Below are 27,152 nucleotides of genomic sequence, written 5' to 3'. Positions count from 1 at the left end.
TTATCCCAGAAACTGGTGTGTGGTCAAAGATCAAAACAATAAAGTAAACCTACAGCTCAGAAAAGCCACTTCTTTGTAATAACAGCCTTAAAAAATGGCCCCAGGGACAGAGTTCTAAAGAACCCATTTAGAAACAATCTGATGCTGAAATTAAATCTAAACAGTAATTAAAAAAAAACAACAAAAAAACTACGCAACAACGCTAAGGAGACAAACAGCCTAACACAGAGGAGAAAAGAGCTTAGAGCTCCTCAGAAAAAATAACAAACAGCACCAAAGCAAAACCCTGAACCCAAACCAAAGCATAACTGTTTTTTTCCTCCTGCTGTTGACACATAAACACCATAAGAAACAGAATTAGCAAAGCATTCTGCAAACTCAGATCAACACAAGGCTCCAGAAGTAGGTTTGCAGGTGGGATAAGATGGATTTTACCCGGCAGATGCATATGCACGTTATGGCCTACTTATATTTCAGCAAGAAACAAAAGTGTTAGTTAAACAGTGTTCTTCTCTCCACTGCAGGCTAGACTTTCAAAGCAGATAAACACCCATAATATATGAGTAAACTCTTAGATACTTGAAAATGTGCTTCGCCGTCACTGAGTCACATGAATGTGGGTGTGAGAGAAAAGGGCATGTGTTCTAAAACCCTCAACAAGAATTAAACTTGAAATCAAAAGCCTACATATTAGCCTTTAGAGAGGAAAAGAATATCAAGTTCAATCTAATGGAAGTTGGGTAGGCACCTGAAAACTAAGCCTGTAGTAAGTTGAAACTGCAAAAGTCACATATAGAACTACTCTTCTACAAGTTTTTCTCTTCCTCCCCTCAATATCCTCTGTAGCCAACCTTGGAGTAGTCTGTAACACTGCTAAAATGCTTTGTAAATGCTGTTTATGGTGATGATGCCTCCAGATTCCTCCTGAAGGCTGTGTACATGGATGTTGTCATTGATACCTGCTCTCATTCCTTACCACCCCCCCATCTAATCCCAGGAATAAAACTGAAAGAATAGTGGAAAAGAATGAGAAACCTAGATCAACACATAAATACAACAGGAAATGCAAAAAGAGAGAGCAGCTGACTCTCTGCTGTTTCAAAATCTATATAGTAATTTAGATCTATGCAGAACGATCTGAAAATCCAGCTGTGCTCTTTCAATTAGACTGTCATCAATAATATAAATACTGCATTCAGAATTTATGTCACAGTTCTGGTGCCTGTACATGAAACAGCAGCGTACAGCTTGTTTTCCCTTTCATACAGAATATGCAAAATTTGAAGTGCAGGCTCAAAGAAGGAAGATTTGTCAAATAAAAAGAGAGTTTTCAAACGAAATTTTTTAACCGAAACTTGTTTGGTTTTTGTCCTTCTTGTGTTTTGCTTGTTGAGATGAGCTAAAAAGACAAAGGGCTATAACAACCATTGTAATTATTACTGGTAAAGAAAGCCCATGAGTACATCCTGCATACAAAACCAACCATGACAGTGGGAGGTACGGTTACTGTTCATACAATTTTCTGATTAACAGCGAGGCAGATTTCCTAAATACAGATTATCAGAGATCTGCAGAACAAATGTACAAACAGCAGAGCTCAAACAAAGGGCTAACAACAATGCACCAGCAGGAGGGAATATGGGAAGAGACGACTGACTGTAAATATGCCAAGGTACAGGGAATGACTTGGGAAAGAAATGAACCTGCAGCATGACTCAGATGAGACTGGCTGAGTATAACAGAAGCAGCCTAGGAAAGAAACATCTAGAAGTTACAAAGAGCTGTGTTATTAGCTCAGTCAACTAAAGAGGTTAAGCAAATTCCAGCTGTGTCAAGTGCTATGGAGCTAAGACCCAAAAGATGATGGCAGGATCAACTTCTGCTGATAAAGGGCAGAAGGTTGGGGGCTGAGGCAGAGAACCAAAAGCGGATGTGAATCAGCTACACTGACCTACCCTTGGTGTATCTCCACGACCTAGAGTCACAGGTTTTGACTGCAGTATGAGCATTGAAGGACAGTGTGAATCCAGCATTAAGCAGGGAGAGCTGATCACATTCACCCTCAGTCCCTTTGTTCAGGCTACACCAGGCGAGGTACCACCCTAGCAAATTACATGCTGGGAAAGAAGAGGGGGCTTCACTGTGTAATATGGGACATGGGTGGTCCACAAGACTCTGCAACCTCGTTGTTTCTCTCTAGCTTTGGTTTGAGTAAGCAGTATCCTCCAGATGTAAATGTCTGTCATAGTTAAAGGAATTGCCTCATTAACGTACCAACTTAATTTGGCTAAGACGGTTCTCATAACACTTTGTTGGTCGTCAACTACCATGTTGGACAGATCCCAGCTCAGTGAAGTACTTTTTGACCCTATAAATTCACCCTGCAGATGCAGATATATGCTGCAACTCTAAACTTTCAGCTGCATGCCACCTGCATGCAGTTGCTATGCTCTATGCTAATATTCTTTCATTGGTAGGTAGAATGACCTCTAAGAGCCAGTTATTACTAATCAAAACTGTTATTAGGCATCCCTCAACAAAGACTGTGACAATAAACCACCAAATAATCATAAAGGGCTTAAGAGAGATTTGCAGGGAGAGATGCAATACATATGCAAAGTATTGAACTGAGAAGGAAAAGCTGAAATAATCATATTTGTTTTGAAGGGAAACACCATTTCAAGTACAGTGATTGAACAGTGAATTTCAAGAGAATTGAACTCCTGCATGCTAGTCAGCCTGATTGAATCATCCTGTAATATTCCATTTAGCTTATAATATTCAATGTTATAAGAGCATCTGGAAATTTTCAATCAAGAACGTTGTTTGGAAGCCCACATACTAACTAAAATACTGAGTATAAATATATTATAAGCCAATGAATTGTAACATACTTGAAAATCCATTTACTAGCTCTTTTTTTGAGCACTATAAATATCCCGTGGTTCTCGGTTGGGGGTTTGAAAAACAGCTGGTCCATGATTTCCAGCATTGTACCTTCAGTTTCTCACAAGCAAACTTCATTGCTTACCAGAGGCAGAAATTCATTTGATGTTTCCTTTCAAAATAAACCTGCCTGACAGCAGAAGCTAACAGGGTGGGAACCTTGTAAACAGACACCTTAAAGGAATTTACTGAAATTCCCAAATTCCATGTGTTTCAAGGTTAAGTACAGAACTATCTCCGTTTGAGGTAACAATGGACCTAAACCAGAAGATACAGAAAAGGGAGATGATGCCTTTAAAAATATCAGGGCTTTATCAGTCTCCCTCTTCTATGAAAATTCAGGAAATTGTCAGGGCACCCATGAAAGGGATATGCTAAAACCCGGCTTTCTCTCTCGTGCTATTTCTGAGATACTTCAGAAAGGAAGTTTCCGCAGTAAAGCTTAATAACTAGAGAACAAAGTAGTACAGAAAGTTCCGGATGATTCTGGAATTATAGATCATGCAGACAAGGCAGAATGCTCTTTGGGGAGCTTATTCTTTTAGATTTAGAAATGCAACTTGCAGACAAGTTTTAAAACTGTAGTAAGCAAAATAAGCATCTCAGACATCTTACAAGAACACGAGCCCTGATATCCTTCTCTGAAACCATTACTTAAAGGGAAAAAAGGCCCAGGATGCTTCTTCTTAGTGGACATGTCCATTTATCTTGTGCAGTTTTCACAACTGTTTCTTCAGGCATTCACACCTATAGCTTCCCATCCCTGTTGGGTCTCATCAGGTAACTTGTATGAAAATACTTAGTCTGAATCCTGGGACTGGAATACAGTCACACACAGAGCAGACAAACAGCAGCAGTTTCCTACTCCTCCTCCTCCCCAAATCCAGGGGATCCTTCACAGTGCAGAGCAGCCAGCATTGCATTAAGATGGAGAAAAATGTTTTTCTCTGCATCCCTGTTTTTCATTACTCATGCACGGCACAGCTCTCAGGCTGCATCATGAAGTCTGGTACACAGCTGGGCAGCATGGAAATGGAAACCTAGGTGTTCTCATCTCACCTGTACCGCTGGGTTGTTGTATCACCTGGGGCAAGTCAGCTCAGCTCTCTGCATGTATAAAATGATGCAGATGATAATACATATCATCTCACAGAGCTGCTGCAAAGGCCAAATAATCAACAAGCACTTGTAAAGCATTTTGGGAAGCTTGAATATAACCTGCTCTGTAAAGGTGACTTCTGAGGGTTTATTTTGCTTTCCAGACTATTTCAGTTTCCATTTCATTTTCCTTCACCATTACATGGAGTCATACCCAAAACACAGGCACTGAGATAGCGGAGAGTCAGTTTGGCAGCCCTTTCTATAGAATTCATAATGTGACATGACTTCTTTTTGCTCGAGAAGTAGATTGTACAGCTTATGCTTAGTATATTGCACACTCATGCTTTTGTTGTTGTTGGTTGGTTGGGTTTTGCTTAATATACTGAAGCTTTATGAAGGTGGAAAAACAAAGTTGACTTTAGAAAATATTTATAAAACTTACAGTCAAGAAAGCACTTAAAGTGTCCTAGGCAAACTACACTGGTACAGCTAAGGAAATTCAGGTGTACCTACAAAGGTGGCATTAAAATAAGAGGCTTCAAAACCCTTCAATCTCTATCACTCTCACAGGATAGCCTACTGCACAATCTTTACAACTCCCTCTTGCACACGTAAGAAAAGAGACCTTTGAGTGAGACACACTGGACACACAATCAGTAAAAGTTATTTAGCACAGATGTTGCTTTAATTGTGAGATACTGGGAAAATCAATGTTTAATGGCAGACTCCCAACTCCACCCTGGCAATGCTCTTGAGTTAACATCACCAGGCTAGAATCTGAAACATGTAGAACAACACTGGCTGAAATAAGTCCTCTGAAGCTTCTATCATCACAAACGATATCTCACAATTTTTTCTGATCCCTGAGTCACCCACAGATAAATACATTGTGATTTATATCCATGTACTTCTAACCTTTGCTACCCACCGCCAGCTTAGGGATGATGTTTTTGGGAAGTGTTGTGCATATATATAACATTATTTGCATAGGAACCATTCTTTCTGTTGTGCTCAAACTGTATGTATCATAGTGTGTGGTGTTTCAATATGAGGAATTAGCCTAAATGCTGAGAATCTCAGTCAGACATTATTAATGAAACACAATCATAATGCTTCAGTGAAAGGTGAGCATGGAAGCGAACGTAGAGATATAAGTGATATAAAATTTGGTACAACACTGGCAGTGTAGCATTCTACTCATACCAGTTCAGCATGAAGGACAAAGATGTTGATGACACAGGTGACATCATTCACTATTTCATTTAAGAACATCCCAAATGCAATCCAATGGAATTTGTTCCATCCCTCACTGTCATATGTAGCCTTGCTCTTTTTCTCTGCTAAACTGTATATTTGTAGAAGAGATATAGAGAGGAAATAGAATTTTATCAGCTTACTGGCATTCCTACATGGCATACAGGAATCTTACCAACAATTCACAGATGTACACACCACACAGAGGGGTAAAATGTAATTGTAGGGATGACTGACTGATCTGTATCCATCTGTACATTCATCCCAGGATAGGCATTCCATCTGCTGCAGATGCTAGCTACAGGGGTTTTGTAATATTGACTTTCAAGGCAGGGAGGCATCTACAGTATACCTAAAAGGCCAGCTAACAGAGAGAGTTACAAGGGCAGTCGAGTTGCACAGAAGGGCTTTAAGTGGGTCAGCCATCCAGCTGCAGAACTGCATGACGTATTCCATCCGAATTAACAACACTTAAAACGTGCATAATCAGTAAGAGCACTGAGAGGAAACATCCTCTGCAGAGGTTTACTTTTCTTTGGTGTTCACATTCATAAGCAATTCTGCTTATGACAGAGGAACTAGGACCCTGATCTCTTTATGTTTTATCCCCTTGCTTCTCCTGCATGGCAGTGTTTATGTATGTACCCAGCCTGTCTGACCTTAATTCTACTCAATTTTACTGAATTCCTCTCTTCTTTTCTCCGTGTGCCCAGTGAATTAAAGAGCTTGATGGCTAAAATGGCAACATTATTGACCAGGATTCCTCTCTGCTGCCTTGAAGGCTTGTAGCTTGCCTATTGCAACGAAGGTGGTCTCTCCTGTCACACATGAGTTTACTCAGAGCAATAAGGAGAAAAAAGACCTGCAATAGTGCCTCAGCTGTCAAAACAGCAGTTGCAGTACTGAACCACACAGGACCCCAGCCGATGGAGCACAGCACAACGTCTCTGCATCCTAGAACTTGAGTACCTTCCAATGCACTCCAACAAAAGTGACTAATGTCTGCCGCATGGTTTGCATTTTCTCTCTCACACCCGCACCCACGCACACACGTACGAGCTGGGTGACTTAGTCAAAAAACAAACCTGTCAATGCAATATGTTTGAAAGCTGAGGGACCAGAAAAGAATTTGGGCACATCTTGATCGATGACCAGATTTTATGCAGTAACAAAAAAGCCACTGTGACTACATAGCCACACAACAGGTTTTGCACACTTCTTTTGGGGGCGTAAGTCGTTTCTAAAGGTAAGGTAAAACTCCAGGCTGTTTCTGCCATGGGAGGAATTACATTCTTCAGCAGATAATGGTCACTGGTATAAAAAGCAATAAAAAGACATTTAAGGAAAAGATGCCTGTAATACAGTGCTTTGCGTGTGGAACCTATTTCCACAATTATTATCTTACTCCAAAAGGTATCTCACTGACTTCCAGGGAGTATTCGAGAACTAAGACGTATTTCAGTGGGCACAGTTTTGTTACAATCTAGCTGTCACAGAAATATGTACGCAGAGCAGGGCAGTAGGGTGCTTAGGAAATTGCTAGCTGCTGACCTCTTCCCTTACAGAACTATTCATACACAGAGGTATAACTTTCGAATTCCATTTTAGGAAAAACTGATTAACCAGTGACACCGTATCTCTGGTACGATTTCAAAAATCCATCCAACCTTGCCAGAATTTCCCCTCTAACAAATAAACTGCTCACAATCATCAAAAGCTCTGACAGAAAAGGTACTTTTTTTGCCCATCAATTTTCCTTCATCACAACCAGACCTCAGCGGCAGTGGTTCACAGAAAGTTCTTCAAATGTTTTGGGGTACCTGTGTTCAGTACGATTTAAAAGAAAGGGATAAAATTACTTCCAAATCAGTGAAAAGAAGAAATACTCCTGGTCTTTTAGCTGCTCTCACATACTGAGCAGTACCTTACCAGCTGCAAGGATCAAACTGCAGCAGGAGTTCCTAAGAGGGGCAAGCGACTTCATAGCATGATTGCTGATTACACCTTGCCCAGACAGCCTGTAAATGGGAACATTATTAAAACAGGATTATATAAGGCTGTGTTCTCGTTGTCTCCATTGGGCTGAGCTCTCGCAGTAAAAGCTGTAGTTAACAGCATAAGTACACCACAGGCTAAGTTATGTCCAGTGTAGCCTTCATTCCTACCTTTGCTCAGAAAACTTGCAGCCGGAACATTTAGTTTGGAGATATGGCTGCCTACTACAGGATACCCACTGGTACAGTTTACTCATTCTGCATTGACTCCTCTAATCTGGACTCATGCTGCTCAGCAAGCATATCCATCACAGTGGCCAAACCAATGTGTCTGTGAGGATCAGCATCGCTCCCACTGGTGGCCTTGTTGAAGTCAAACGAAGGCATAGTGAGGCCTGCGGTAAGCAGGAATGCCACAGCCTAAGCAAGTGAAGAGACCTGATACAGCTCTGTCCTGGCTGAAATACCCCGAGCACATTTTGCCTGCCCAAAATAATTTAGGCTTCCACTTCTGCTGCCAATGAATGCCTCAGTAAAACTCTTCTTGCTTTCAGGATAAAGCTGAATCCTCGGCAGTGGGAGAGTTTTAAGTGGTTTCTTGTTTCTCAAAGAAATTCCTGGAGTTAAAATGTGTCCTTTAAAAAAAAAAAAAAACAAAACAAAAAAAAACCCCAGAAACGCATTCTTCCTTCTTGGACCTACAAATGTGAGACACAACCTTTGCAAGGAAAAGAGAAATAAAATTGGAATTTCCCTACCTCTATTTTACCCAGGTATATTACAAGGAACAACAAGCTTTTACAAAGTTTTCTTGTTTCCCTTCTCCTCCAAATGAAATTAAAAGACTGAGGGAAAGAAAGTCGAAGAGAGAAAAAGTGCTTACTTTTACCCCTACATTCAGGAAGAGATCTCTGGGAGGGAAAAAATCCCCAAACCCAACATGCCAAATCCCATCAAACAAGATGAGACTGTTATCTTACATAAGATGTGGGTAGAATTGTGAGGATGCTTCTGTCCAGTACTATTAAACAGTACTTTTGGAAGCTGCTTCTAACCTACTGCTTCTGAGAAAGAAGCTCCACCTCCCACAGGACACCAAATTCTGTTAAAGCTCTCCCATCTGAGTCCAAGTTCTAGCAAGGTCCAAATGCACCTTCAGTACCTGACAGGAATACATCCCAAGATGTTCATGCATAGACTGTGTGATTCTGTGAAAGACCTCGTGCATTTTCTTTTACTGCAGAAGCATACTGTATGTTCAGTACTTCTCTTCAAGTCTTGCTTTAAATATTTCAAGTGATGAAGTTCACACCACATCCCTTGGGTCATTATCAGACTCATAAATCTCGATGTCAGGAAGTTTTTCCAAGATATACCACCTAAACTAAACATTTGAGTTCACTCCATCCATCCCTTGAGAAGAAACTTCTTCTCAGTGAGGGTGATGGAACACTGGAACAGGCTGCCCAGGGACGTTGTGGAGTCTCCTTCTCTGGAGACATTCAAAACCCGCCTGGACACGTTCCTGTGTAACCTTATCTAGGTGTTCCTGCTCCGGCAGGGGGATTGGACTAGATGAGCTTTTGAGGTCCCTTCCAATCTCTAACATACTGTGATACTGTGATCCCTCCCCTTACTATGCCAAGTAATCCTCTGCTCCACGAGTACACTCTTCTAGTGTCTGTAGACTCCCCTATCTGCAAACCTGCCATTGATTAAGCAAGCTGCAGCAACTTACCTTCATTTTCCATTGTAAAGCAAACCCTCCTGTCCCCTCAACCTTTTGTTTTTTAGTAGTTTACTGATACTAGTGTGCAGCGAGGTTATAAAACATCCTTCAGTTTGTGGTCCTTTAGAACAGAACACCGATCTGTACACAATCTCTAAATCCAGGATTTCAGACTTTAACTCTTCTCCAAAAATAAACAAAGCAGACATATCTTTCCCCTTCTGTGTCTATTTCAGAGTTATAATTAGATTTATTAGCACTTGCAACTGCTAGTGAGAAGACAGATCAACTGCTTCTCTTTTTTCATTATCATTATTCCTGCACTGCCCATTTGACAGCACAAATTATTTCAGTAACTTCTGTGCTGTGAGATACAGACCTCCTCAGCGCTGAGGTGGGCAAGCTCAGACCGAGAGGTTCAAAAAGTCATTTCTATCACCGCAGCCTTCTCTGATGTTCCCTGCACTGAGGGCAAAGCAACCGTTGCTATTTCACGCCTGCTCTGTGCACACTTCCGATAGGAGCAAACCGTGCTTCTTGACCCATAACTGAAGTAATCTCAAAACCACATACCAGGCATGCACACAGATACATTCACTTTGGTGTTTGATCCTAAAGCAGAACAAGTGAATCTGAACTGAGAGATTGCTTTGCCCAAAACCCATGAACTTTCTATTTTACATTTCTGAAACAATGCTAGAAATGTTCTCCCACTGTTAATGCACAGCAACACAGTTCAGTACGCCGCGTGAGAGTGCAGGTAGTGAAAAGCCTTGGCAAGCTCAAATACATACAAAAGCCAGAATGAAGTTTAGTGCATGAAGACACTCCAGTAAAAAGCTGACTGTGTACCTGAGCTGCGGTACTTCTAATTGAGTAAACCACAAAGCCTTTGATAATTTTCAACTATTGTAACAATCCTGTGAGGAAAATGGAAGCACCTGATTTAGTACAACTACGCCAGTTAAATGTTGAGGTGGGGAGAAGGGTGGAAGTAGAACTTCCTAGAATCTTGAAACTGCAAGGAAAGAATAGAAAGTTTATTCAACTATTCATGTTATTCGAAGACTGGTATAGAAACCAGTTGCAGGTTCCCACATGAATATTCCTATAAAATACAACCCTACTAATTTGCTTTGCTTTTCTCCACCGGAAAAGCCTCACTATCAGACTACCTCTTCTCAATCCAGTCACAATTAAAGACATAATTTCACAATAAGAGGCATTTTCCGCTTTCCCAGAGGCCATCATGATATTGTGGCAATATTGCTGAGAAAGGATAGCCTGAGAAGTAAAGGATATAATGAATAACCACGTATGCTGTAAACAGGCACAGGAGAAAAAGCTTCTTACAGGAAAAATAGAAATCAAAACCATCTTGCCTGAATTTTAGCAGGACATCCCATCCTGTTCATTGGTCAAGTGCAATAAAGCTATCCTTAAAACCCCGTGTCATACATCACTAATAATTAGTTGCTTATCAATTGTTCCTTTTATTTGAAATTACCCTGCACACACCTAAGTTCACATTCAGCCACAGATTCAGACAAGCTTTGGAACAGAAACAGTTTTAGTCAAACCCCAGAAATATATCTGAACACCCTACCCCCATACATCTGCTGTGTCCAGCTTTCTGGTACTGAAGTAAAAATTGACACAGTTAGGATTTCAGAAGATATAAGCTGAAGTTAATTCAAACTTTAACCATATATATCTGAGTTCTCCTCCAGGCACATACTTGGATACTGCTTTCATATCAAATCTAAGCACCTCCCTGGAATGTTTACTTAATGACCTTAGTGTTAGCATCAAGAGTTTAATCAGTCAACTATAAATAACTCCAGACTGTCCCTGAGATTTTAAATGTTGGCAGAGAAAGGAACTACAATGAACAATAGAGAACTGTTTGGGTTTTATTCTGAGGGCCCTGGAATGAAATAAAACAATAACATATTTGGGGGGGGGGGGTTGGGGGGGGAGCTAATCCCAAATGTAACCAACTACGTTCATTTTGTCACTTTCAGCACCTCACTTAACTTATACAACTAATAGACTGATGTCACTCATTGTTTCCTGTCTTCTCAAATACCAAGATGGCTAATTCTCTTTAGAGGAGCCTTTATTTATGACTCTTTCCCACTGTGCTTTAATTCAAGGGGCTGGGGCCAGTAATACATTTCTTTATAGCTTTCTTTCAATGGACTATAGGATGTTGTTGTAAGGTCACTGACCACAGTGACAGGAGACAGAGGACTATGAATCTGTATTATTTTCAGGTCACTGAGTGATCAGGAGAGAATGGACTGTGACTGGGAAGAGCCAGCTTTCATTACTCTGCGTAAGTCTGAGTGACCTTTCATTTCTACCACCCTTCCCTACCTTCTGCTGTAAAAGCCTCCTCCATTTCCAGTTTTTCTCTGGTATCTGTTTTCAGCTGTACACTCCCCATTCCAATGGGGAACACTGTCAGGAGGCTGAAGCAGTTTGGTTCAGGTTGAGTTTGTCCCAGGCCTCTCCCCAGTTTGGTTCCCAAACCCTTCTCTTTAGCTGTCATGCATAACTTATACAGCAGGGCTGTAACAGACTGCAGTTTCAGCCTGTGGCAAGCATCCATATGGCTCAAGCTAACCCTGGGTGAACAACTACTGCTCAGGCAGTTGCCTCAATGCGCTGTGTTCCCTCACACGTAAAAGTACAACCTATTTTTCAAATGACATGATGCTCAGCTGTTGTGAAGTTTGTTATGCCTATGACTGCTCTGCCTAAAACAGAGAATAATTGAGCAATAACAACACAAAACACAGTGGTCTGGGCTAGGCGACAGGGACATGTAAGAGATGATGTTCTGCCTCTGGGCTTACAGAAAACACTCCTCCTACTTTTTATCCATCACTACAACTCTGCTGAGCACCTGCCTTGTATGTAGTACTGCTGGGCTCCAGTCTGCACAGTGCAGGTGTTGTAAAGCATGTAACTACAAAATCATTTGATAAATAGCTGAGACAGGAAAATTAGGCAAGTTAAGACAATGAAATAATAGAATAAAGGGGAAGACGATGGCATCTGAAGCAGAAGAGAAGAGGATGGCAGGAGAGGCAGCTGGGAAACTGAAAGGAGGGGAGGAAATGAGTGCTGCTTCAAAATGCTCCTGGAAAAATATTTCAGTCGTTACTCTTCATTTATTAAAAGCTCCCTCCTTCAACTCCACTAGAGTGATTCTTCCTTCCAAACCAGTTACATCAGAAAACAATGTAATAAGGTTTCTAATTCTTCACACAAAGATATCTGAAACTTTATAAAGGAAGAAGGCATTAACTGACATTTGGAGAAGGGGGGAAGGCTATGAAAGCGAATATAAGTAAGATGCACAACCAAACAGAGACATTTTGTATCCTCCCTATGAGACACTGGACACTGTCAGAGGAAAGATAATAGATAAGGTGAATCACAGGTCTTAGACTGTTTGGTTTGTACTGTTTTGGGTTTTTAACAATAAACAACTCCAATGACACAGACTGAGAACTGCTGGCTGGAAAAATCAAGATCAAGGCTCTCAAACTGTTCTCAAGCCAGAGACTGTTCTCAGCCATCAGCATTTCCTGCAGTTTACAATCCACCCTGTCATCAGTCCTTTCAAATACAAAAATGATGCTGCTCTATGCAATATTTAGCAAGTTCCCGAAAATCTGGAAAACTGTGCTTTTGGAAACATGGAAACTCTTCCTGCTAACTTGTACTTAGAGAGGAAGAAGGACATTTGGTCTATTTAGGTGAGACATAGAATTATTGCTTTTCCAAAGTATGAGATGCTTAGGACAGCTGAGTAAGACCAAGTGCCAACTATAAACAGTCTGGCAAGCGCAGGGCTTGGCCTACAGCAGCAGAAGAAAGATCAACAGGCCCAAAGATTTTGAGTGAGAGGTAAGACAGGGTAATTATTTGGTGGGGGAATCAATAGAGAATATAAAGACTCACATCACAAATTTTTATTGTTACAAATCACTGATTGCTTACACACGATGCTATTTACTTTAACTCCACCTGTGCATCACTGCATCTGTTATTGGTCAATCGGTTCATGTTTTCAAGATGCTCACATATTACATTATAGCCAGTCTATTTCACACTAACAGCAATACTACAGAGTCCATCACTGTCACTTCAGTCAGTGTTCTGTAGCTGCCTTGACCTGTAAAAATAGAGGCAATAAAGATGTAGAGCAGTGTGGCTCTGAAATCTAGTGTGTTGAGCCCTGTGGCAAGATGCTTTCAGTGCTGAATTTCTCCAGCAAACTTCATCCAGCTCAAGACAATCCTTCAATGAAAGGCAGAGGAAAAGGAGAAGTTTCTTTTCCTGTTGCCAACTATTAAAATCACCAGTCTGCTAGGGACTGGTGCACAGATGGGAGGAAATTCCTATGCAGAGGGTCCATAGTTTTGAAGGATTTTAAGAAATCCTGCATAGATCAGAGACGTGTGACCTGCACCCACCACGCAGCGTCTGGTTTAATGGAAGCACGTATTTGTCTATGAAAACTGAAATGAGACAAGACTGAATGCTCGGGGTCTGACAGACTGCAAGGCACCCACATTTTCAAGAGCAGCTACTGGGATCCAAACCACTGCAACATCAACACAGTCACCGCAGCAGTTCAGTGTCCTGCAGCCGTGTTTTATTTCTACACCTGTATAAAGTCAGTCAGACTTTGCATGGATCAGTGTATCCTCATGAAAAGAAAACGGGAGAAAGAAACTCTATGCAAGAAAATACCATTGTGCTTTAAACAGCAATACCCAGCATAAAGTGAATTCTCAAGTATGTGAGAGAGACGGCTCAAGTACTCAGGCCTATTTCCTTATTACTGTGCTCTTTTACGAGACTGCTCGTTTCTTTCAGAAATAAGAATGTAACTATCTCAAAGCTCAACTCAGCCACAAAGAGAGCTCACCAGAATACATTACAGATGCTTTCTGGTCTTTTGCATGACAGTTGCTATTAATATTGAAGCAATGAGGACCCAGTGATGTGGAAAAAGCACAGACATAAGAGAGCCTAACATAAACTCACCTGCATTTAGGCAAACCACATTAACCTACACAATGGCCATTAAGGTTTTTACGTATAAATGCAAGACTGAAGGCAAACCTTTTTGCCTTTGACCACATCTATTAAAAAAAACCCAAAACAAACCAAACCACCTAAAGGAAAAAAAAGAAACCAAACCTAAACATCTGATGAATATGGTTATAAGTGTCCCGGCAAGCCAGTAATATGACACACGGAGAAAAGCAAAATAATTCACTGTTGGAAGACACAAAGTAAAGAAGCAAGAGCTAGAATAAAGTCTCCTGCTATGGTATAACCCTTCTGTCCTGGATGTTGGACTGAAAAGCTAACAAGTTCAGACCAGGAAATGAAAACTTGGTCAGGAAAGGCTGAGGTTAGCGGACCTACTCAGACAGGATTTGCTCTCATAGTGTTATCCAAAAAGGAGCATCAATGTCTCCTGGAATGAAACATCTGCTCAGGAACAGCAACTTGAGAATGCTTCCCCGATGCAGGTGATTAATGCAGATTGCCTGGAGGTCAACACTGCAGCAGGGCAGAGTCCAGTAATTTTCAAGCAAGCTTGAATGACTTAACGGTAAGTAGCAAAAACGGGTCTGAATTACCCCTGCCTTAACTGCAGATTTTTTTGCAGTATTTAGTCAGTTACAGAATCAGGGCTGCAGATAGAAAAGCAAGGTTTCCATGGGAAGAGAAATATTATGATCCCTCACTCCTGTCAATTAAATACTCCCAAAATCACATCAACTGCCAGGTCCTAAGCCTTAAAAACCATTCCATCCCCTTGGGTGATATTCAACATGTCAATTCCTCATACTGGAAAGCTAATTTAGTTCCGTTCATGACTATTCCAAAACTGCATGCCTGACAAAGATATCACCCAGACTAAGTGAACAGGGAAATAATTGTCCAGTCCTGACTTTCCATTTGTATTCCCATTTAATCTCCAAAACACAATCTTTTAATGCTTTCCACCAAAACCTTTGTCCATGCATTCATTTCTACTCAGAATGCATAAGAATAATAATTAGCAGTGAAAAATAAGGGGAAGAATGGTACAGCTAATCACTTTCCAGTATTAAAAAAGGCAAATCAAATAAACAACATCCAGATGCTTTCCCCTGCTAAAATTACCTACGAAGTCCTTACTTTTGATTACAAAAATAAACCCCCAAACTATTATTATGGAATTAAAGCTTACAATTTCTGAACTACTTAGAAACATGATTTGAGAATATAAAAGCTAATGGGTGCTTACATTACCTACCATCATTAAACAGTTTAACCTTTTATAGTAGTTCAGCTCATTAAAAAAAAATAGAAGGATTATTAGGGAGAATAAGCAAGTTGCTCTACAATGGTGTCATCTCCCTCCTAGCCACCTGGCAGAGAGCAGTACACCTACTAATGAAGGCATTGTGCCTTCAAGCTGGAATTAATAGACCTTCTCAGAGCCCTACAACCTACCCATGCTGAAGCCTTGGTTCTTCTCTAGTTATAGAAGTCTTGCCTGGGGAGAGGCTGTGGAGAAAGATGAGCAAGAGATTTGACTCTGTATGGTCTTTGAGGACAACAACAGTAAGTACACCTCTAAAATGGAATAAAGGTATTTCAGGGTTGGTGAGGCCAAGAGCTGAGTCCTCTGTAGATGGCTCTGAATCTTTCTGTGGCCTGAGTCACCACGTTTTCTGCTTAGGTGGAACAATAGCTCACTGAGGAGATTCTGTCCATCATTGCTGAACAGAAGATGAAGTAAGAAAACCATTCCATGGTTGCTTTCTCATGTTTTTTTTTCTTTGGTAATGACCAAACTAGACACAACTGGAAAAAAGGAAGGGGAAAAAGCAGAACTACAAAAAAGTAATATAAGGCAGTGAGCGCCCTTTCACAGTGATTCTCTTCTGCCTTCTCCTCTAGATCCCTTCTTTTATGAGTGCAAACAGTGATGGTTATGTAGCCATAGGTTTAGCTTGCAGAAAAAGTTACAGCCCAGGACCCTAAGTTTGAATTTCCCAGTACAACATACAAGTCAGAGTGCTGAAAGAAAGCTGCCTCCAACATCAAACTAAAAAGGAAACAGGAGTCTGATCAAATAAAGGCTGAGTATAAACACAGTCCCAAGTGGTACCTTAGAAAAACTTTAAAAGTTCTTCAGTAAAAAGATGCAGTAAAGAAAATAAAAGTTTTCTTTTGCTCCCCTTCCCTCCCTCCAAAGTTTGTTTTCCCTTGCATAAAAATAACCTCATTGGAGAAAAGTGAATTGTGGGCAAAGTTCTCTAATAGCAAAAGCAGTTTATTCAATTTTATTTCTGATGCTCAAATTCTATGCTTTCTCTGGTCCTCGCATCCAGTCACCATGGCAACAAAAGTGCTGTAAAATCCTCTGCCCAGTCGATAATCATTTAATCATTTAACAACAAAACAGACTGGGAATGGGAGAGTGGATTAGTGGAAAACACCAAAAAGAAAATAAACTGGTATAAGTAAAAAAAGCAACAAACCAAAATCCAAAAAACAAACCCCCAAACAATTCCTCCCCTCCTAAAAAAAACCCCACGGGGAGCAGAAGTAAAGACAAATGGCTTGCAGGATCCCTGTGTCCACACTGGGAGTAGGTTTGATCCTCTCATTATGCTCCTTCAGACACAATGGTGCCTTTTCCCCCACAGAAACCTGCATGCTGTCCTTTGAATAACTGAAAAATCCAGAGAGAAATCCAGAAGATCTGCGCTAAGAGCCCTGAAAATGAGCAAAGAGCAAAGGATGCTCCTAACCAATAAAAGCCACATCCTAGAGTTTGTCTTATTTCTTCCTTCTTGTCAAAAAAGGAGGTCTGGGCCTACAAGGTATTTCAATAGGAAATCTCTGAAATGCTGAAAGTAACCTACTGGGATGCTGCCCTGAAGCAGAAGTCCCTGTCACCTTTAAGCAGCAGGGCTTATGCTCCCCTGATGATAACAGGAGTATTGTTGAGCAGCTGTTAGCCTGGATCAGGATGCACTCCCTCCCCTAGAAGAATAACACCATTAGAGGCAATTTTCCATCAAGGTGGAAACTCTCCTACCAGACAGATATAAACATTTCTTGCAGCATGCTCTTGCTCCTGACACCCACAGAAGGTGAAGGCATGTTCAGCTCTGAATACTGTGGCAGTTATGTCTTTGTCCACACTAAATCTGTGACTGGGGTGGAGCTACAGGATGCATGAGACATGAAAGTGGGGGCATCAAAGGGGGTTGTATGCAACTAGACAGATATAGTGCACTGGCAGTGCTGCATAGGCAGGCTGCTACAGCAGGAAGCCACAGGACCTCATCTCCTGCACAAGCCCTCAATATTCACAGCACATGCTGCTCCTGCTGCTAGCAATACCCCAGATGTAAAATAAAGAAAACCTCCTCAAAAGAAAAAAACAAAATTAACAAAACAAGCCCCAAAACACTGAGAAAAAAAAAAACAACCCAAAAAAAACCCCAAACAGCAAACATACATAAGGGACAGTATATTTATCAGAACATCCAGGTCAGCTCACCATCACCAGGTCAGTCTACCCATCAATCTAGATACGGACATGGAAGCTATCAAGGTAGCCAGTGATTTAACTTAACTTACACTTTCCCCTTATGCTGAGAACTGCATCTATATAACAACATTTCACTAAACAATGGTTTTATCTGTTCACATTAACTCAGTGGGAATGGAAATCATTTTTGAACCTTTATGCTAGAAGTCAACAGCCCCTGTGTCACTGGTAGCCCATTTGATACGGGAAACTGTAAATTATCAAATGTTCTTGATGTACCCTTGGCAAAATGTTGCATCCCAGAGAAGGTGGTGAGGAGAGGGAAGAAATTTGTGTGACAATCTTGGCTACTCATGCCTGCCAGAGGAGAGCAGCTTTGCTCTTTAATGGATATTATTGCAAATACCTCATGAAAAATACCTTCCAAGTATGCCTATAGCAGGGAAAGGCACAGAATTTTTACATGGCACTGAACTGATAAGGCCTAATATTTTTAAAATAATTGCTATTTCTCAGGTAGAAATAATGTATCTTCAGGCTTTTCAAATTATTTGTAATGATTTCTCCAGGGTGCCACATCATCGTCATCTCGGTATTCAGTGCAATTACCCAAACATACCTCTTAGATAGGAAAAGCTGCATTATTCCCACCGCAAAGAAAGTGAATTGCACACTACAAATTTCTCCTTCAAACCCAACATACACAAAGGTCACTTGTACTACTGGGAATAGAGGCTTGAGTTTTGCTTACATTTTGCAGTGCTTTCATCACAAACCTTCCCTTTGCAGCATAATGGAGGGAAGGTTAGCATTCATCCGCCTCCGAGCTTATCCCAAAAGGGTCTTCTTCATATATGCTTGCTTTATAATTCAGGACAGTTTGAATGTGGATCTATATTCATTGATAATCCATTGCCCAACAAAATAAATGCCAAATAGGACAACTCCAGAACTAGGGATCTTCGGATTTAGCTCCCAGCCTCAAGTAAACAACCAGATAAGATTTCTATTTCTGTAGCCTCTAGATTTGCCTTGCTTCACTCGTAACTTTTTTCTGTAAGCCAAGGACATGTCAAATCTAAATTCTTGTCACAGATGTTGAGGTGAAAACAATGGCAGGTACAGATCCGTGGGAATCTTCAATGTGATCTGCAGTCTTTGCTCACATATATTTATGTAAAATTGGTGTGCATAAGGGCTTCTAACATGGCTTTCTTTAGTACCTACCCCTGACCTGAAGTGCACAACTATATCACAAGCTTAGACAGATGTGCCATACTGTACCTGAAATGCAAGTAACCATTCAAGCAGCTTTCCCCTGCAAGCCCCCAAGTGTTTCACACTTGCAAACCTCATCAAAGAATTTCAGCAAAAGTTGTCTCAATTCTTCCAAAGCCACCCAAACAATAACATTCAGCTCCATGCCAAGCCCAACCAAGACCTAGTTGATAACTTTCCAAAGCAGGCAAACCACAGTGCAATCTGGGGTCTGTAAATTCTGATTAATGTCTGATGCCGCGTACCCCGCAGTGGCAGCAGGCTCAACAACTGTTCGGACAAAAGAGGTGGGAGGGACTGGGTTGGGCACGGTCATTTCCATGCAACCCTTGCAGTGTGGCAATTCAGGCTGGGGCCACCACAACCAGCAAGAGAACACATGCATGAAATGAGCTGTAATCTGTACAAGTAAAAGCCTCATAACCAATCACAACCTTATAGCATACAGATGCCTGTGCTGCAGAGCAGTGCAGAAATGCACCATTCAGCCTTAGCTAACACATTTAACTTTTTGGGAGGGTAAATTATCAGTGCTGAGCTCCATGCTGCAGAGTCTGAAGTGTTACTGTAACCTGAACTAAATTCTTTAAAGTGCTTTCCCATCTTTCTGCACTGGATTACATTGTGATACACAGACATCCCTTGTCTTACCTTGCACACATGCAGGTATCTCTTTAGCAATTAAAATCACTGCTCTAAATATTTTACTTTCACTTTTTACCTTTCATTCTTCATTTTGGATTTTCTAAAAGTTGTTCCCACTACCTTTTACCATTTTTCCCCTAGTTACTCTCTTCTTACTTATATATGTGGGAGGGGAGAGGCAGCTTCCAAAAAAGGAAAATATACTGCTCTAAAAATAAAAAAATAATTAAAAAAAATAAATCAGTCTGTCCCCAAATTTGTAAGGTGAGTAAAAAAAAAAAAGAAAGATAAATCTTGCCTCTTTTACTTGCCTTTTGAGCTTCACACCTTAAAAATACACTTAGGTTAGAATTCAGAGATTTCCCCCCACACACAATCCCTGGACAAAGAAAATTACTAAAAAGTAGTTTTTACCAAAATATAGATTTCCTTACCTAGTCATTTGAGTCCAGAAACCCAAGCTTTCAGCAAAACAGCAGGTCATGCAGCAGTTCGGCTAAAGTCACAAGAAAATGGCAAGAGTACTAATATTCTACACCTGATTTATAGCTCTGGAGGAAGAGGGCAACAAGAAGGTAAGGAGAGAATATCAAGCACGTGGTTAAAATCAACCACTTATTCCTTTCACCTGCTTCTATTTCTTTCTTTCAGCTGTGTTATGGAGCAGACAACAAGAAAATCAAGGATAAGCAAAAGGGCACCAACCTGTAGTCAAAGACACCAATATAACTTCTCATAAACTCTATCTTTTTGTACTACAAGTATTTTTTAATGACCACTGTCAGGCACAGGATATTGGGCTATTCAGACCTTCGACCTAACCCAATCTACATTGGGTCACCAATATACTGTCATCATATTACAGTCTTATAAAGCCAATGTGGACTCTAGATTATTATTACTGTGATTTTACTGTGTGTCTGTCACGACCAGATTGACTGGGTACTACACAGAAACAGAAAGAGAAAAATTATTTCTGCTTCAAAGTATTATACTCTCTAGTTAGCATCTGGCTCTTTTTTTTTTTGTGTGACTTAAGGAAAAGTTGGAGAGGAAAAAGCTTCCCTGTATTCTCATTGGCAAATGTCATCTTCAATGTACTGAAAGGGAAATTCCACAGATTAAGTGTAGGCAGAAGTGGGTAGTAACCTCCCTCCATACACATAAATCACAGCTTGTCTTTTGCTCTCCAAAGGCAGGATTCACCACTAAATCCCACTGGGAGAGGGCGTGCCATCATTTCTTATGCAGGTGGACTTTGCTAGATGCAGCAAAGGCTAAAAAAAGTTTGGCTTGATGTCCAACTAGCCTGTGCTTCTGTAAGAAGTTAATTGGTCCCAGTATCACGCTTACATGACTGTCTCCTGTTTTCTCAGACAGCCTGACTTAAGTCCCCACAAACCAAGGAATTTAACAGTTAGCACACTGAAGCATCTTCATAATTGGAGAGGAGCTGGCTGTATTGTAACGCAGCTGCTTACCGCTCCAGTGGGATAAAACAAAATAATTAAGAGCAAAGATACCTGATATTTAACTAGTGCTGTATTTAAATAACTCACTAGTGCTATCTTATAGTAAGACAATTGTCTACTAAAATATAAGCAGTCATTTCACATAAATAGAATTATTCCTACCTATAATTAAAAATTACTCCTCGACATTTAAACATTTCAGAAAATTACTTCATTGCAGAACACTTCCATTTAACTTTACCCACTCAGAAGTGCAGCCACTTCTACAAGAGGTTCACTCCATAATGGCTCAGCCTATGGAACAGGCAGCCAGAGAAACAGCACAAGAAGTGCATTCCTTTGAAACTACAAGAGGAGTTTTGCTGGGGCAAAAGCTCATTCTCTAAGCTGGAGTGTCCAAGACACTGGACTTAAAACCCTAAATCAAGTGAATACCTGTAACATTTCACTTTGTTAATAGCCATGTAATTAATCATTTGCCTTTTTTACAGCATTACACAAATCGCACATCAAGTTGGCTCAGACAGGTGGGGAACAGAGCTCTATTAATATTGATGTAATTTTTCAGAGGAAATTTTATTTAAACCCAATTACAACAAAATTCGCAGTATTTGATCTCTTACTACATAAAGAAATCCAACACCTGTATATGTTAGTATGTCAGAGACATTTAGAAATAAAAGATAAAGGTGAAAAATGCGCTTTGTTCTCATTCCTTTTCAGTTAGGTAGGTTTTCAGCATAGAGAAGTTTCCCGGTTTTATGGATCATGGCTGTAACAGATGAAATCCCTGTGCAGAACTGAATTTATTTTTCTTGCAGAAATAACATTTTACCAGTTGTGCCAGGAGATGGCAAGTTTTATGTGCTTATTTCAACTGAAAACATCTGCACTAGATAATATAAGCTGCTGGGTCACATGTTAAATAACACTATTATATGTGACTGCATATAACAGCTGTTTTGCATCTTCTTTATTATGGTTTGTAACTAAGCAGAATTGGATCATTAATTGAAGCTGCTGTAACATTAAGCCTTAATGCATTTATACTTCTTACTTTTTCAATTAAGGTCTGATTCAGTTAAGTACTTGAATATGAGCCATTGCCAGAAATATAACTCGGGTACCTACACTGCAACTCAAGTACGAAAGGTATTGTCAAAGCACCTGTTTGCCTCCTAAAATCTCAGATGCCCACAGATTTTTTACATGAAAACTTCAAAACCATCCAGTTTTCTTTTAGTGAATACATCAGTGCTAAAGGGCTCCTTGCCAAAAACTATGTGCATCTTCTTTGAACTGATAATTTCTGGAGGATTGTCTAAACAGAGTTTGCAAAGCTGTGTTGCCAAAGCAGCCTAGATGCTGGGTGAAGTCTGCAAGGGTGGCAAAACATTCCTACAACACAGGCCAACTCCCAACACCATCGGTGTCACCATTTGCATCTTCCCAGCTAGGCACATACTTGGGCACCACGCTGGAATCTAGGTAACTGTGGTTACCCAGCCAGGTTTTTCAATGAGTGGCTTAAAATCCAACATGCCTGAAAATGCCAGCATTTGGTCTTGAGCAGATGCTAGAATTCTAATGAAAAATTAGCATACGCCCCACCACATTAAGACTACTTATATTTGAGTAAATTATAGAGAAAACAAGTGTGGAATGGAAGAAGATGCTTCGTGTCTCATTTGTCCTAGGACTTCTAAAACAGTTAACAACTACATTCCAGTTACACCAATTAGTGAATTGTTCAGAACTGAATCTTTCTGGCTTCCTGATTCTCACTCACTTACAAAGTAAATCTGGAAATGTTTTTCTAGATAAGAGTTACATCAATGTAAGAATGGTGCGTTTGGCCCTCTTCCCAAATATTTATTAACACTGGATTCAAACACATCCCATTGCATGATAACAGATTAATGGGTTGAGAAAAAATGAAAACATCTCAGAAAGCAATGTGCCTTCTATAAACACTTGGCTACAACCTATGGGAACAGGTTTCAAAAACATGGATACAATCTTATTCAACACAACATGTTAACCAGGAATCTTCTCATCATAGTATATATATAGATGGTTTTCTTCTGCTAAATGAAGGCATCAATGATGTAGCTCATAGTGATTTACTTTTCTGGAAGTCTATATTGATATAGATAAGCTCATGATTTGAAGTTACTAAAGATATCCCCACCCAACTTCTCTGCCAGGCTGCTAGGAGCAGAGATAATAGATTGTCTTCTGCTTCATCAATCTAGATTGGTTCTATTCTAACAATTACAGAAATAAAAGGTGCAGAACAATGAAACAAGGCATATTATTGTACCAGATGGTCCATTTTAGAACAATTCACACACAGGTCTAGAATAAGCTGTGGCTCTGATACCCACTAAATGCATTTGCAGACTGTTCTAATAGTTTCAGTCCAGTTTACTTACTTTGATTAGGACTGAAGAACCGACACATTTTTATGTGTTGGTTGCTCTCAGCATTTAATCCCGTTTGTTTAGCAGCATTATAACTTGCACTGGCAAGAGTTTATTCATTCATTTTAACATTCATATGGGTGACCACTGTAATTGTTTCACTATCTCCATATCCATCATAATGGGATCTCAGCAGGATTTTCTCTTAGTAATCTCACTTTATAATTAGGAGTATCATATCCAGTCTTCTAAACAAACTGGCAGATTTGCAACCAGTATAGCGGTTGCATGTAAATCATTTTAAGTTCATTCCCAAGTTAGCAACCTGTGAAGCCCAGATCCAACAAGTGCTCAAATGTATTCATGGTATCTATTTAACATGCACCAAAACGAAGTCTTCCCCACTTCTGAATAACAAAAGAGGTTTTGTTTAGGACTCACAACATGGTTCTTCATTTCCTCTACTCCTCCCAAGTCACTCTGCATTAAATAATATTGGCTTGATATTCAATGTGGTACTACGTCACTCAATGAACCACCACATAACCCAACCTGTCATCGTCTAATACACTGGGAGAGAAAATACTGGAAAGCATTTTCATAAAGTTGTTTTCTTTCAGGTTGGGTACTTGCTGCTATTGAGCTGGATTTTAATTCCAAGTTAAATTTGGGCAGCACATAGATATGTCTGGCTTCATTGGGATTGCCCTTCCCAAAACAGATAGCTCACTGTCATATCCCCATACTATTTCTGAGCCATCTGTTGCTAGGATTTTTTGCTTAATGCATTCTTTATGGTGAAAGAATGTGCATGCATTATGTTTTCTTTCTTACATTCTCTTACTTCTTATCAGTTCATTCAATAAGAAATATGAGAGTCCTGTAAAAAGGGCAGTAAAACAATGTTCTGTATTAATGCTACTCAGGAATGAGATTTCCTCTAACATTTGCACTCTCCCTGAAATTAACTAAATATGCAGAGGATTGCAGGCCAAACCCAGAGACAGCTAAATGATCCTGATTTAACAAGTACTATTAAAAAGAGGGAGAGGACTCACTGGTAATGGAATGGAGAGGTTCTGCATCTCTTTAACACAGCTGCCGAGTACATTCTGAAATGCCATAGAATAACTGTGGATGAGGAAAAGGTTGATATCTGTCTCTGGGAGGGACAAACAAGCTGCCATAACAAAGCATGAAGTCAGCAAAGATGTCTAAACTATCATGGGCTACACCATGACAAAGAAAGGACAGCACAATTTATTGGGAATCAAATGCCGTTCTACTAACAAAATTTTGGCACCGAGTATGCTCCTTTTACCATGTCACACTGATTTAAGGGGAATAAATTGCACCACCTAATTAAAAAGAGCACAGATAATACTAAAAGAGGCAGGGGTAAAGCTGACACTGAGGAGCTGTAATTTGCAACAAAAAAAAACCCTGGAAATCAAAAGCCTGCTGGCAAGGCATCCACTGAAGTGAACGAGGTGACACATACATGTACTGTCAAGAGGGCGCCAATGCATCAGCTAGTGTTACAGTCTACTATTTTACTCAAACAAGATTCCAGGGCTAGGAAGAAAGTCAGAGAGTTCAACAATGAAACTTTTCTGTTGGCTCATCAGAAATTAAACGCTCTGCAGGCAAAGGATTCAGTTTCTGCAAGGATCCATACTTAAAAGAGTTAGTTGTTTTCTTGTCTATTATTATTATTTTTACCGTTGAAGGTATTCTGGTTCAAAAGGGCTGCTCTGACACACTGCAACACTGGGAAACACAGTTGGGAAAGGACGCTGCGCTCTGAGTTGCTAGGAAATTAATGACAAAATTCTGCTGACCCAATCCTTTCCTTTCCAGCCTAAGTTATTAATTTATAAACATTTTTGAGCCCTTCAGCGCTACATCCCTGTTTAGAATAGCAGCAAGTCTGAAACCATTCGAGATAGGAAGCCCAACTTTTGTTTTACAAACGATCTTCCACTGTTGCCAGAGAGTCTGTTGTTACCCACGGTTGTTTTCCTTCACTGTCTGCAAGTGAGAAGTTTGCTCATACTGAACATCGACAGGAGGCAGCTCTGTCAGAACGTGTTTTGAAACAAGACCATCTGAACAGAGATGCTGCTATCATTTCAGAGCAGTAGAGAAATTTGTTTTCTCATCCAGATTTACAGGTTCTCTCTCTTTTTTTGGTATTTTTTCAGTACAAAGCCAAGTTTAAGCAGAATAAGGATACAGCCAGGGCCGTTCAAAATATCCCATCAGAAAATGAAGCAGAGAAAATGTTCTTGCTCCTCTCTGCTGTGTTGAATCCTTTTTCCAATATTTAGGCTCTAGCCAACAAAACCTGTAGAAGGCTTTTCTAGAGTCACCATGCAACCAGTGTCACAGGGCTGGGAAGCACCTGAAAAGGTTAACTCTACCTGCACAGTCCTGCTGGCAGCTGCTCCCAACCCACAGAGACTAAACACCCCATTTCCTTTGGTATGTCCCAATCAATGTTTTCCTTAACTTTCCTTCAGATGCTCTTCTCCTGATCCAAGTTCCTGCTGATTCACAGTGCCCAGAATCAGACTGGACATTTTAGCCATTGCTTCACTACTTCTGATGAGAATGAGAGAAATGCACCAGGTACCTTACAAATACAGCTCTTTCTTATATCTCCAGTACAGTGCTCATTTCTTCACAACCCTCCTTCCCAAAATCATGCGATAGCTGTCATTGCACGCACTGTTCCATTAACTACAGCCCTGTATCTCTTTTCCCTAACAGGACAGGAATAGCAGGTGCCATTATGAAACAGAATTTGACCCTCCAAAACATTTATTGATAGCACTTGTGAGGAATAAAAAGGTGAGAAGAAAGGATTAATTCCAATGTCTCTGATAGAAGAGCAAGGTGCTCTTCCCATGAGAGGGAACAAGTGAGCTACAAAGTCACTGAGTTGCATTAAAATGGAAAACCCCAAGACACCGTTTTTTGTAAAGCACTTTCCAGAAAATAACAGTGAAGTAAAAAAACACATAGGTCTAGCAATTTAGCTCTGATGGTGTAATTGCAATTGCCATTGCTATTCTAATTCCTAGAGGGTCTGATTTTACAGAGGTGCTGAGCAGCTGCTGTTTCCATTGATTTCTGGTGGAACTGTAAATGATCAGGACCTCTGAAAAATCCATATCCACTGTGATCTACCCTTTTCCATATTGCTTGAAACTTGTTTATTTCCCTCAGTAGGTACTTCTGATACAATTCTCCAATAAATAATAAATCACACACAGAACATCCCTCAAAATACCTGACACCTAGCAAATGCTTTGCATGTCTAGAAGAGCCAAAGGCTTTTTAGTATTTTGGAGAGTTGTTTTTTAGTGCCAACTAGTCAAAAATCTGTTCTTGGACACAAGATCTCTCTGTGTATGTGTCTTGGCAAAGCTTGGGAGATAACAGCATGCAGTCTGAACCTGCTGTAGCACCTGGGATGTATAAAAATCACTGGGTCACAGCTCAGCAGGCTGTGCAGTACCCTGAAGCAGGCACCATGTGTAAGATGTTTGGACACTAGAGCTGTTTATGAAGTTGTAAGTTCTAAGGCCTTTTTTTCAATAGTTTCAGCATTGGAAATGAGCTACCATGAAATAATCCCAACCTTTTCTCTGCTGGGCAGATTGATTTCAAAGTCACATTACTTGCATTTTAGAAATAAAACTTTGGGTCTAAGCA

General features: G+C 40.3%; 1 long non-coding RNA gene across 1 annotated transcript in view; it reads right to left on the bottom strand.

The window, feature by feature from the left end:
* The window catches only part of LOC133210834 (uncharacterized), a 63,760-nt gene extending 43,514 nt beyond the window's left edge, over positions 1–20,246 (bottom strand). Inside the window, exon 1 of the long non-coding RNA XR_009725042.1 lies at positions 19,972–20,246. This is a non-coding gene — a long non-coding RNA (uncharacterized LOC133210834). The remainder of the gene's footprint in view (positions 1–19,971) is intronic.
* Between the last annotated feature and the right edge of the window lie 6,906 nt (positions 20,247–27,152).

Source organism: Neopsephotus bourkii, unplaced genomic scaffold, assembly GCF_033783945.1.
Source record: "Neopsephotus bourkii isolate Nb327-2 ecotype Australia unplaced genomic scaffold, CSIRO-AGI_Nbou_v1 NB_532, whole genome shotgun sequence".
Taxonomy (NCBI): domain Eukaryota; kingdom Metazoa; phylum Chordata; class Aves; order Psittaciformes; family Psittacidae; genus Neopsephotus; species Neopsephotus bourkii.
Note: the sequence above shows the minus strand (reverse complement) of the source record. Positions and strands in the feature narration are given on the sequence as shown.